At 38.8% G+C, this 14,222-nt stretch overlaps 1 protein-coding gene across 12 annotated transcripts in view; it reads left to right on the top strand.

Annotated features, from left to right (window-relative positions):
• ATL2 (atlastin GTPase 2) overlaps window positions 1-14,222 on the top strand; it is a 43,427-nt gene that overhangs the window by 362 nt on the left and 28,843 nt on the right. The window lies entirely within an intron of this gene.

The following is a 14,222-nucleotide window of genomic DNA, read 5'->3' as shown; positions in this document are numbered from 1 at the left end:
CCCGGCGGCCGCAGCTGTCGGTGCTCGGGAGGCGGCCCGGCCCCCTGCCCGCCCTCCGCGTGGCCGCCGCCGCCGCGTCCGCCCCGACCGCCCCGACCCGAGGGGGCGGCCTTGAGCCGGGGCTGAGGACCGGGGCGCGGGGAGGGCGGCGGCGGGCGGGGTCCCCGGGTCCCCGGAGAGGTCGGGACGCCGCGGCAGGGCGACCTGTCACCCGCGGGCGCTCGCTGCCGTGTCCCTCGGGCGGCGGTGACCGGGCGGCGGTGACCGGGCGGCGGTGACCGGGCGGGATGGGCCCCGCGGAGGAGGGGCGCGGGGAGCGGACACCTCGCGCGCCGCCAGGTCGGGGGGCCTCTCCGGGCGCCTTCCCGGGGGCCGCGCAGCCCGCGGGGCCAGGCTGGCGGTGCCCGGCGGTGCCCGGAGCCCGCGGCCCCGGCCCCCGCGGCCCCGCTGGACCCCTCGGTGCGGGGGCGCGTGGCCAGGGTGCGAGTCCGGACTTAAGTTGTCAAACTGGGGTCCGAGGCAGGGGCTCAGGCCCCCTCCCCCCCCCCCCCCCCCGACTGAGCGGGTCTGGCGGCGCGAAGTCCCGGGTTTTTGCTGAATTGGGGTTCGCACTCCGGCCGGGAGCGCGAGGAACGCCCCTGGTCCCCCCCAGATGTGTGCGTCGGCCGCCTCGCCGACGGCACCCCTATTTTTAGGAATGTATAGCCTTGATCTTTTCCTGCGGTGTGGATTGAACACAGGGCACTCTGTCTGGGAATTTTGATGGTAACTTAAAAGGCACGAAGTTTGCAAAGGCTTTTATATAGAAATCATAAAAGCTTCCAGTTAGGTCGGTACGGCCATGGCACAGGTGAAAAGTTGGGTAAACGACACTAGATAGGAATTGGGCGGTTTTCAGAGTTCTCTCTTTCCAAAAGTCTGATCTGAGATCCCGTGAGATGAAATGTAAGGCATTTTGATAAGATAGTGGCCAGGAAGGCTCACTGGGATAGAAAAGTTTGTGGGAAATAACACTTCTTCCTTCACCGGTGGCCCTGGGACGGGTCAGAGGTGATGTCAGATGGCAGAGATTTGGTAAGGGAAAAAAAGAACAGGAAGTAAAGGTTGATTTATTACTACCTGCCAACCAAAGCACATGGCAGAACTGTTTACACAGGGGAAAAAAAAATAAATAAAAAAGGGATGTTTTGTCCTAGATCTCTTCTGGTTGGAATTCTCAAGTAATTGGCTTGGAATGCAGTTGCATTGGTTAATTTAGCTCTTTTGGACCCCTAGCTGTGTGTGTGTGTCTGTCTGTCTATATGTCTGTCTTTCCGTGTACCCGTCTAATCAGAAGCACAAGTTTTTGGCTCCGCTGTGGCCAAGAACATCGTTTTTTATGCTGTGGTACACTGAGAAGAGACGGGATTTCTAAAACTGGACAGACCCGGCTCACTATTTATTCAGTGCTCAGTCTGCTCCTCGCAGATATTAGTCTTTTTTTCTCTCCTCCTAGTTAGTCTTCACTTGATAGTCATTCCTAGCAAAGGAATGCCTAAAACAGCCCCTCTCCCTGCTAACTTGCTCTGAGTCACCTATTACTACATTAGAAACCAAATACCTTGTTAAGATTTGTGTTTGAAGGGAGAGCAAACAGGCTGTGATGAGGAGAAACTCTGTCTCTTCTATTTTTGACTGGAGAAACTCTGTCTCCCTCTGCTTTCTGGATGAGTAAAGTTGAAGTGCCAAGTTGGGGTGAGTCAGGTGCAACTCCAGTAGTTACGTCTTAGGTGCTTCGTGTGACTTTTAAGAGAAATGCTTCCTCTTTTTTAGGAAATGTAGGATCTTTATAAAGCATTAACACTCATATTTCAATGACTTTATAGGGTGATTGGAATATGTAGATGTTTAGTCAAGTTTTGAAATCCTTTGAAATTATTTTTTGGGGAAAGGAATAGCTGTCTTAGAGTAATTTATTATAAGGAATGAGTGTAAAATGAATTATTCTGGTCTTAAGTAGAGTGCACCTATTTTGGAATTCCTTTTTCGTTAGCTTCTGTTTTATAACTTTATGATAAAATTTTTGAATATTCATAAGTGAAAATAATTGATTGAACTTGTTAGAATTTTTCCAAAATTGTGATTTTTTCCATATGTTTGATAGTAAGCAGCTGCCTGAAAGACTATCATCTAGTTTGATCCTGGCAAGACATGGTTTTATTATTTTTATTTTTTAAACATTTTTATTGATTTCAGAGAGGAAGGGAGAGGGAGAGAGAGATAGAAACATCAATGATGAGAGAGAATCATCTCTTGGCTGCTTTCTGCACGCCCCACATTGGGAATCAAGTCAGAAAACTGGGCATATGCCCTGTCTGGGAATTGAACCGTGACCTTCTGGTTCATAGGTAGACAGTCAATCATCGAGCCAGGCCTTCGGGGCAAAATATGTTTTAAAAATTTCAACACTTAGTAGCAATATACATAAAAAAAAATTGTTTGTGCCCCAGTGGAAGACCTGCTTGACATACAATTGTAAGCAAAGCCATTTAACAGGCAGGCGCTCAATTTAAGAGCCAGAAATGTAAGGGATGGGAATAAAAGTTAACCTTTTGTAATGGCAGTTTACAGCTTTACCAAAGGGGTTTTTCTCTGGGATGGGTGCTGAGAAACAGCGCCCCCCCCCCCCCTTCTTTTTAAAGTGTAATAGTGCTGTAGTCTGTAGCCATTTTGGAATTTCAAAGTTCAGGTGTGTTGTTTACTTTCTTGGACGTTATATAACTTAAGGAAGATAGTTGGGAATATAGAGTAATTGAACATGATTCCCCAATGAATTCATTACTCATGTAAGTTTCTTCCTATCCCTTACTCTCAGCACCCATAATCCAGAAGACGACTGAGGGCTTTCTCCAATAGCTTTAAAAACGGCTAGCAGGAACAAAAACCAAAAAACGAAAAAACAAACCAACCTGAAATATGATGGCAATAGGATACTTGTTACTTTATGAAGTACTTTAAACATCTGGCTTTGATTTTATTTTCTTTCAAAATCTTTCTGTGAGGGAATTAAGTTTGGCTATTAGAGGGAATGATTGTAACTCATCACAGAAACTCCTCAGAGGCGCTCTCAGAGAAAGCAGGAGGCATTTCTTCATTGAAAATTGTCACATAATTAGAGACAAGTGGGTAAAACTTTGAAGTCTGATATACTAATGAGAAGATAGGGTTAAAAAGTAATGGGTGGCTGGGTGGCTCAGTGGTTGGAGTGTCAGCCGGAACACCAAAAGGTTGCAGATTCAATTTCCCGTCACGGCACATCCTAGGTTGCAGGTTCAAACTGATTGATGTTTCTCATTTCTCACATCAGTGTTTCTCTCTCAATATCAATAATATTCTTGGGTGGGGATTAGAGGGGAAAAAAAGTAAAAGGGCAAGTCACTAAGTGAAGTGGGAAATAAAAAATGTTTTCTTTTTAATCTTCATCTGAGGATATGTTTATTAACTTGAGGAAGGGAGGGAGGGAGGGGAGGAAGGAGGTTGGGAAGGAGGGAGGGAAGAAGAGTGGGAGGAAGGGAGGGAGGGTGGAAGAGAGGGAGGGAAACAAACGTCAATCAGACAGTATTTGCCGGAATCGGGAATCAAACCCTTAACTTATGTAGGTACCCTGACGGAATTGAACCCATGGCCTTTCAGTTTACAGGACAATGCTCCAACCAACGGAACCACACTAGCCAGAGCAGGAGTGAGAAATTTTAAAGTAGAAAGGGTAACGGTAGACATTGTAGAAAGAAGTGGAAGTAATTAAATAGAACAGTTTTGCTTGTGCACATTGAGAAGCATAAGTCTTCATAAGTGCAGAGCCAAGAGAACTATTGTATTTTAAAAACGATTTTTCCAGTTATTACTAATCACAACAGTGTGTGTGAGTGTACACATGTACACATATTTGCTAAACGTGAGTAGAAATGTGTGTTTATAGGTAGCCACCCTCAGTACCCACTCTGGAGCAAATGGCTGTAAGGTGGTTGATTTTATGGGCAGATGTCTTTGAAACAACTGTTAATTCATGGAAGACTAGTGTATACACCCTGTTTTTACACAAGGAGATAGTTTGTACTGACTTCTGGCCAGTACAAGTAGAATCCAGGGGATTCCCTTGCTAACATGCCAGTTCAACAAAATTTATTTATATAATTTGTATTTCTGTGGTTGGCATCAAAATAGCCAGTAACTCAATTAACTTGGTGAAGAATGTAACTGATGAAAGTTGCTTGTCTAGATCTCTAATACATTCATCTTCTTATTGCATAATACTTAGATTGTGGGGGTTATGTTTCTTTAACCATAAAGAAGAGAGATGGTGTATGGAAAAAGGAGGAGGAATCAAAACCTGAGTGACTTCACTTCAACTCTCTGATCCTTGAAGGCTATGACATATGGTAGTGACAATAATCCCCTGTCAGGGCTGCTATGGGAAACAAATGAGACGACAGTTTTGTAAATTTGTGCTTAAGACACAGTAATAGATATGTAAGGAAATGCCAATTTGAATACTTGTGCTATTATTTGTATGTGTTTATTTGCAATCAGAAAGTCTCTTGTAATTGTTTTTCTGTAATGTGGACAGAGGTTTAGTTTGGACAAGGGTGGTAGGTAAATTATTAACTTTATGTGTAAAATGGTGATAATGTGTTCAGGATGAGGGTATTATGAGTGTTAAATGTGATAAAAGTGCTTAACCCGAAGGAAAACATTCTATTGATGGTAGTTAATACTATAATTTGTGGTTATCTAAGATGAGACTTTGAACGAAAAATTAATTTGTAAAATAGGTGACTTGAAAGGCTTTTGTTTAGTTTCTTATAAGATAAAAGTAAACATCCATACTTCTGCTATTTTAATAAACTTGCATTTTAGAGAATCACTTAATATGGCAAAACAGTCTTCTGAAATTGCTTTTTTCAATTACAAGACTCAATATGAATTCATTTTTTAGTTAAGGTCATGACAGTTTCAAAGTAGAGTGCATTTTAAACAGTAAACATGCAAAATCTAACTATGGTCTTTGTGTATAAGAATCACTAAAAATGATTGACTTAATACCATACTAATTATTATCATATATAAGAAATAGCCGATGAATACATAGATAAGTGGAATAAACAAGTCAATGTTTTTCTCCCCCCTTCCCTTCTCTCTCTCTGTTTCTCAAATCAATAAAATAAATTTTCCCCTTTATATAATAATTTATAGTAGAGTCACGAGTAGTGATTAGAACATAGTTATTTTAACCAATGACTTACTTTTGAGCTTTTGAGTTCTATAAACTTCCTGTGACCTTCAGAATGGAGGCTTGGATTACTCAGTAATAACATTTTCCACCTCCTACAAGGTTGATATCAACTGATTAGTCTTTAAACATTTTTTTATTATTAAATAGATAATAATTTATGAAAGGACTTTGAACTTTAAAGCCTTCCTTAAATTCTTTAAAGGGGGTGAAATTGGCACACGTAAGCTGTTTTTTCTGTATTTGAATGAGTGGATTTATGAGATATTAAAAGTTTGATTAAGTTCACTTGTATTAGAATGAAGGGTGATTTTTTTGAATAGGAGAGAAATTTTGGCTGGAAATGAACATTGTTCTTAGATTTTTTTAAAAGACAGTTATTAATCAGATCTTCAGAAATTGCTGTTTTCTTTTCATCAGCACTTTAATTTTAAAATAAGTATGTCAATATGGACTGGCCATGAGGAGTTTTTGTTCAGAATTGAGGGGCTTTTTACATATTCCAAGAAAATGACAGTGCACTTGGATATTGTTTTCAAAAAATTCTAAATTTAGGCTAGAAGGTCAAGGGAAGGTCAACAGTTGTAGCTGGTGCCAAATGTCTTACAACTGGGTGTTAAGATGGAGTTTTAAAAAATATTTTATTTTTTATTGTTGAGATTATTACAGATGTCTCACCCTCCTCCACCTCTCCTCCTTTGCCCACCTCTATCCAGACCTTCTCCTTCCCCTCCCTCTGGTTTAAGATAGAAATTCACTGCCTTTAAGGTATAGCTAAACTTGTGATTGATGGAACAGGGTTTGTGACCGACCACAGCCCTTTACCTAAAGGAGTGATATGATAATTCACACCTTGTTGTAAAAGTTTTATTTTTTTTAAATTGAAAAGCAGTAATTTTTGTAGACACTTAGAAAACACAAAATAAAAAGGAAGAAAGTAAAAACGTATCAACTAATGGTAACCACTGCTGACATTTTAGTATACATTTTTTAGCTTATATCCTTTTGTAATTTTTCCTAAATTGAGATCTTATTGTAATTTACTTTTTTATTGCATATTGTATTTCCCTATGTGATTAAAAAAAAATCTCTACAGCTTGATTTCTTAAGTGGCATTGAAGTACTGCTTAACTAATCTTTTTTGGATGTGCGGTTATCTCTAAACATCTGTGAAGATAAATCCTGACACTTAGGAGAGGTGATAAAAGTAGATTTGTGGGTCAAATGGCATGTTTATTTTCAAGATTGAAGACATACATCAGTAAATCCATTCAGAAAGGTGTATCCATTCTGTCTCCCATTAGAGTTAGGTTTGTGCTTATTTACAGATACTTTTGTTGACAAGTGGGCATTATTTAAAAATGCAACATAGGTAAAAATGGAGATTTTACTGCTTTATTTACATATCTTTGGTTACAATTGATGTTGAAATTTAATGGGTAACTGAATGCAGATTATTAATTGTATGTTTGTATTCTTTGACCATCTCTCAGTGTTTCTCTTATTCTTTTGTAAATAATCTTTTGCATGTAAGAAATTCCTTTTTTTTTCTTTTTAATTAAAATTTTATTTATTTATAGTTTACAGTATTACAGATGTGCGCCACACTGTCTATATCAGTTGACCATATTGGCGTGGGTTGATTTCTGTTTTGTTCTCTGTTTTGGTCAACTGATATAGACAGTGTGGCACTGTCTCTGTTTTGTTCCATTGATCTATATACCTGTTCTTGTGCCAGCAACAGGCTGTTTTAATTACAGTGGGTTTGTAGTATAGTTTATCAGATATTGTAATCCCTCCAACTTTATTGTTAAGATCGCTGAGACTGTGGAAGCTGGTTTGGTTCAGTGGATAGAGCGTCGGTCTGCGGACTGAAGGGTCCGAGGTTCGATTCCAGTCAAGGGCATGTACCTTGGTTGCGGGCACATCCCCGGTGGAGGGTGTGCAGAAGGCAGCTGGTCGATGTTTCTCATAGAAATTTTTAGCTCTCTATCTCTCTCCCTTCCTCTCTGTAAAAAAATCAATAAAATATTAAAAAAAAAAAAGATTGCTGAGACTATTCAGGGCCTCTTTTGGTTCCATATGAATTTTGGGGTTAGTTCTAGGTCTATGAAAGATTGTGTTAGTATTTTAATAGGGATTGTGTTGAGTTTGTGGGCATCTGCTTCAGTGTCCAGTAGTGTGGTATAGATTCCAAAGTTTAGGAATATTACAGATGTGTGCCACACTGTCTATATCAGTTGACCATGTTCAAATCACCATCACAACCAAGCTTCAGCTTCCTTAACTAAAACACACACACACACACACACACACACACACACACACACACGCACACGCTTTAAAAGTTTAAGATGAAAAGATAATGTCTTAAAAGTACTTGGCTTGTATTAAGTGTATACTTTACCCCCTCCGCCACCCCCCCCTTTTTTTTTTTAAAAAAAAAAAACTGCTCCTTTAACAAGTCATCTGAGGTAGAGAGTTGGCAAAATGGAACTTAAGATCTTATTTCCAGAGACTTGGCAGATAGATACCAATTTGAGATTTGTCATGAAAACTCTATTCTAAATTTAAGTTTGGGTTCTGTGTGCATTGTTATTAATTTTAGTGACTCCTTTCCTAACTGGTTAGCCCAAATTTCAGTAGCTCTTTTGTGGGTTTAATATCTTTTGACTTACTATGGAGTTAATTTTGGGGGGAAAAAAGGAATGTTTAAATTAAACTCTTTGCCTGAATCAGGGAAACCTACTCTGACTTTGGATTCCTGTTCACTGTGTTACTAAACTTTGTAGTCACTGTATCAAAAATACTTTTGAAAATAGAAATTGAACGCATTGTTGCTTTACGAAGGCTTATAAGAAAGAGAATGTCTCTTACAAAAAATATGGAGTAACAGTGTTATTTGTTGCCTCGTCCAAAGAAGGATGCCGAACTAGCTAGCTCTTCCATGCATCACTTTCTCTTTTTACTGTCACCTCCTCACTTTGTGTGTCTCACCTTATACTTAGTCTCTTCCAGTTGCCTTATATCTGATTTCTCTGTTTTTAGACTCTCATTACACTTCTTCCTCACTCATCATCACTTTCACCTTATCTAACACAGCTTTGATCTTATCACTCGCCTTCAAAATTTTCCGTGGCTCTCCTCAGAATAATGCCAGCTCCCTTAGCCTAAATTTTTAAGTTTGGCCTTAATCTGATTTTCAGGACTCAGAGGGATGCAGCCTTCTCCAGGATGTCTTCATTAATAACCCCAATTTAAATAGTCCAGCATAGCATTTTCTTCATACTGTGCTTTTATGCTTGTTTGTGTTCACACCTTGGGAGTTAGGATTATTACTAGCAAATTGTACATCTCTGCTCTCTAATTACTGGCTTGTGGTAAGCAGGGTGGGGCCTTTCTCACTTATTCATGACACATTGTATAGGTCATTGTGTCAGTGAATAAGGTATGAACTAGTGAGTTACACACTTATTTATATTATATATAAGTATATATGCACGTCTTACCAAAGATGGGCAAGTAAACTATGTTTATTTATTTACTTACTTATTTAGAGTTTATTTGAGCCAAAACTGATGGCATATGCTAAAGAACAAGATCCCGAATGCTTATGCATATTATATTTTAAAAGTCTACAACTTAAAACTTGCCCTTTGCTAAAGCTTATGAGTGAAAGAGAATTGTTTCCCAAATGGGTGACTGGATACATGATTGTTTTGACAAGGAAGTTTTTGGAGAAAGTAATGGGAAAAATAGCTGTATGCCAAAATTTGTTATAAAGGTAAGATATATACCCCTTCTTTTTATTAAAAAGTTGTATTAAAAAAATACTGTTAATGATTTGAGAGGGAAACATTGGTTTGTTGGTTGGCTTTATTATGCATTCATTGGTTGATTCTTTAAAAAAATATATTTTATTGATTTTAGGGAGACGCAGGGAAAGGGATAGAGAGAGAGAAACATGAATGAGAAAGAAACATTGATTGGCTGCCTCCTGCATACCCCCTATGGGGGATCAAGCTGGCAATTCAGGCATATGCCCTGAGCGGGAATCGAACTGTGACCTCCAGGTTCATGGGCCTAGGCAACAGATTGTATTTTTGCTAACTTTTTTTAATTTTCTGGAAATTTTGAGCACATATGAATTCAGCTTTGAGTTTATTCAGCAAACTTGCTTGGTTGTCACAGCTGGAAGATGATGGATATGACTATTATAAAAACCTGGGTGTGCATCCCTATTTGATTACTTTAAAATGCTATGTCCTTGCACATTGCTTAATCTGTGCCTCATTATCCTTTATACAAACAAGGAAACTCATTGCTGTGATTTTATGTAGCGATAGTATGCTATTACTAGAGGCCCAGTGCACGAAATTCATGCACTCAGGGAGGCCCCTCAGCCTGGCCTGTGCCCACTTGCAGTTCAGGAGCCCTCAGGGGATGTCCAGCTGCTGGCGTAGGCCCCCTTCCCATGGGGAGGGGGTCTAGCCAGCAGTTGGACATCCTTAGCGTTGCTGCAGAGGTGGGAGAAGCTTTCGCCACTGCCACCACCACCACCGCCACCGTGCTCGCAGGTCTTGAGCTGGGCTTCTGGCTGAGTAGGGGGAGTGCACTCACCATGGGTGATTCCTCCGTTTGGTCAATTTGCATATTAGTGGGTGTTCAGTGAATATTTATTGAGAGAATCAAGACTTATATACCATACCCCCCACTTGGATTCTTTTCATCCCCTGAATCAACATTACTTTGGTGATTTTCAGTACGGTGTTTGTTATAAAGGTAGATTACTAGACCCCATATCTAATCAGCTGTCTCAACACTGGACGAGAAGTCCAAGAATCTGTATCTTAAACAAGCTACCCTAGTGGTTCTTATTAAGTTTTAGTGTATATGGGACTCACAGTGTTATTGTGAGGCTGTACCTAATTAAATACTGACAGTGTAACTTGGTTGTAGAACCATGTATAATTAAATTTCAGATGAATTGACCATTCTGTAGCAAAATGTTTCTGTTGATCTCTAGGGTAGAGTTATGTGTATCTGTAATTTTGGTTATTTTAGTTATTCTAGTTTTGTCCCAAAATCCAGTATGATTCAGAACTTTAAGGATCTAGACATCTGAAATACTAGATATTTACCAATGCACTTTGCCTAAACAAAATAAAACCCTTTAAACCAGATGTGTGTGTGTGTGTGTGTGTGTGTGTATTTTTATTTTTATTTTTATTTTTTTTAACTGACAAGAATGGATGATGCCTTGGCTGATTTGTCTCAGTGGTTAGAGTGTTGGCCTGTGGATTGAAGGGTCTCGTGTTTGATTCCCAAACAAGGGCATGTTACTGGGTTCTTCCCCGCTCTGGGTCAGAGTGTGTTTGTTAGGTCTAATTGATGTGTCTCAGATCTGTTTTTTTCCTCTCTCCCTCTCTCTCCCTTCCTTCCACTCTCTCTAAAAAATCAATAGGAAAAAAAAAAAATCCTGGTGAGGATTAACAAACAAAACAAAACAAAGAAAAGAATGGATGAGCTGATATCAGGGATTTAAGTGAAAAGCATAATTCAAAAGTAGGTCTGATTTAGTCTTCCTTCTAGGCTATAGCACCTGAGAACAGTGGTTGGTCCTATAACATTTAAAGACAGTTTGGTATAGAGGAAACAGCTTTGGCTTACTGTAAAAACCTAGGTAGAAATCTTTTAGCTGTAGAATCTTCAAGAAAAAGAAAATTTAAACTTGTTTGAATATCCACATTTTCCCTTCCCCGAAATGGGAATAATTGTTAAAACACGGGGTTGTGGAGAGGATTCCTGTCACAGTGCCTGGCATAAGTCAGTCATAAGAGTTTCAGTGAGTAAATTCTGAATTCAGAAAGTAAATTCAGAAAGTAAATTCTGAAACAGTTTAAAATACTTCATTAAAAAAAACAATTGTAACATATTTTAAAGTTATAAAAATGACAGGAAACTGTAACAGATGCCCAAGTGCCCATTGCATAGATCTATTAATATTTGCCATGTTTGTTTAAAATCCTTTTTTTGTGTTACTGTATAGTTGAAGGGTTCTCTATCTCCTTTCTTTCCCCCACAGATATGTGCCTCTCTTTAAGTGATATATATGTTTTCTGGTTTTTAAATAGTTGTGTAAAATGTCTATATACAATATTTTCCCTAAATAATACATAGCATGTTAATTTTTTTTAGTAAGTGGCTTAAACTGTGTACTTGTGGCTTGAATTTTTTTCATTTTACATTGGTTTTGAGGTTTATCCATGTGTACACATTTAGATCTTATTCATAATTTCAATTAATTCATGGTTTATTCATGGATATTCAGGTTCCAATTTTTATTTTTATGGTTACAAACAATGCTTCAGGAAACAAGAGACCTTGTCTCTTTCCCCATGTGCATATGTGTAAGAATTCCTCTAGTATATGAATAAAGTTAATGAAAAATTAAACTTAAAAAGTTTCACTACTCTGTACTGTAAGTGTTTAAAAATGAGGACCAGGGAACAAAAGTATACCCCCACTCCCTAAAGAAAGAGCAGATGCAAGAGTCTTGGGGTGACTTGGGTGAGATTTTCTGCAAAACTTTCCTTTAGAGGAAAATAGAGAAGAACCTAAATGAGGACTCTTAAGTTGCAGAGCCTAAATAGAATTTTTCTGAATTTGTGTTGTTGCTCAGCGTTCCATGAGCCATTACTCACTTGAGCATCTCTTAACTATAATAGCAACAAAACTGCTTTATAAACTCCACCTCATTTAAAATACCTAATTTAAAATTAATTTCAGTTGAAAAATATTTTTTATCTCAAAGTACACTGATATTCAAATGTATTCTTTAAGAACTACTTAATATTTTGCTGAAGCCGGTTTGGCTCAGTGGTAGAACGTCGGTCTGCTGACTGAAGGGTTCCAGGTTCGATTCCGGTCAAGGGCATGTACATTGGTTGCAGGCTCATCCCTTGTGGGGGTGGAGGGTGTGTGTGCAGGAGGCAGCTGGTTGATGTTTCTCTCTCATCGACGTTTCTAGCGCGCGCGCTCGCGCGCTCGCTCTCTCTCTCTCTCTCTCTCTCTCTCTCTCTCTCTCTCTCTCTCCCTTCGTTTTTGTAAAAAATGAATAAAATATTTTAAAAAAGAGAACTACTGTATTTTTCGGACCATAAGACTCACCGGACCATAAGACGCACCAGTTTTTAGAGAAGGGAAATGAAGAAAAAAAGATTCTGAAACAAATAGTGTCCTAAAATATTTTATGTGCATTAAAACCCAACATCACAGTCATAAACACATGTAATCAACCCTGTAAAGTAAACAGCAGCATTTAGAACCATTTTAGAGCCGGGCAAGCACACAGAGCCGGGCAAGTAAAAAAACTTTTTTTTTACAGTATATGTGTAGGCTATATTTGGACCATAAGACGCAGGGACTTTTCCCCCCCACTTTTGGGGGGAAAAAAGTTCGTCTTATGGTCCGAAAAATACGGTACTTAATATTTGATGATAAGCTCTGGGAAAATACTTTTAGCTGATACGTTTGTAATCTATTTTACATTTTTCTTCATCTATTTAGATAAATGCATGAAGGAATTTTTATGATTCAGTATTCTTAAAATGGGAACAGCAGAAATTCTGTAGCATTAGTGCTGGTCACGAAACAAATTTCAAGTGCAAAATAATATGTAAAATTTATAGGAAAACAATTTTTTGTTTATTTCTTGATTTGATAGTAATGAAAGGAGATGAACTACATTATATACTCTTTACAAGCATTTTTAAAACTTGGGGATTTAGGATGGTCTTGTTGGTCAAAGGGATAAAGCTAATGGGGGAAGGGGTTCAGAACAGGCCTCCCCAAATGTGCCAGTTTGGCCTATGAATATTTTGTGCTGAATGCAGTTGAGAACCTATCCCTCCTTAACTACCTAGAACAGTGGTTCTCAACCTTTCTCAAGCCGTGACCTTTTAATACAGTTCCTCATGCTGTGGTGACCCCCCCAACCATAAAATTATTTTTGTTGCTACTTCATAATTTTGCTACAGTTATGAATCATAATATAAATATCTGTGTTTTCCAATGGTCTTAGGCGACCCTGTGGATCGCGAACCACAGGTTGAGAACCGCTGCTGTAGAGTCTAAGACCATTGGAAAGCACAGATATTTACATTATGATTACATTAATTCATTTTACTTTTCTGTCTCTGAACCTGTCATGCTTGTGAGGATTCCCATATCAATATATAATTAAATTTGTTTTTTTTCTTTGTCTCAAATTTAAACAGACCAGCTGTAAGACTAGAAAGAAGGGTAGTGTAAAATTTCTTTCTCTCCCACATAATTAATATCTGATATTGTTAATAGCTCCTCTGCAGGAGTCTGTCAAGTTTTTATTTTGGCAATTTGCATTGTGGTTCCAGTTTCATATGAGAGCAGTTCACTTTATATGTTTTTTAATAACATTTTATAGGAGCAAATAGTTAAAACCTTTTTTTTTTTTTTTTTTTTTTTGTAGTAACTGATTGGCCAATAGCTTCTTCTCTCTTTCAAAAACAGTTTATTGAAGTCCAAGTTTGTGTCATTGTCATTCTTACTCCAGGCAGCACCTATTTGGGGCAAGGGGAAGGAAGTTGAGCACTACTAGAAAAGCTCACCCAGGTGACTGATGATGATTCCTTTCTAGTAGTTTTCAACTCTAGCTTTATATCATGTCAACATATTAAAATATCTTTTACATTCATATTTTTGAAGTAGGTAGCCAGGATGGAGTGGTTAGTTATGTCATAGTGTTAGCGGTCTCCCATGAAGAATGGATGGTTATAGTTGAGCTTAAACTTTTTTCTACTGTGGGAACTTGAACATCACTTGAAATTACATGAAATGAAATAAAGTGATATTTACATACTAAACACCTGTAAATATTGTGACTCTGGGTACTCTTATTTCCTGAGGACCAGCT

Source organism: Pipistrellus kuhlii, unplaced genomic scaffold (genome assembly GCF_014108245.1).
Source record: "Pipistrellus kuhlii isolate mPipKuh1 unplaced genomic scaffold, mPipKuh1.p scaffold_m20_p_13, whole genome shotgun sequence".
Taxonomy (NCBI): Eukaryota; Metazoa; Chordata; class Mammalia; order Chiroptera; family Vespertilionidae; genus Pipistrellus; species Pipistrellus kuhlii.
The sequence above is the reverse complement of the archived record's forward strand: the minus strand, read 5'-3'. Positions and strand labels throughout refer to the sequence as shown.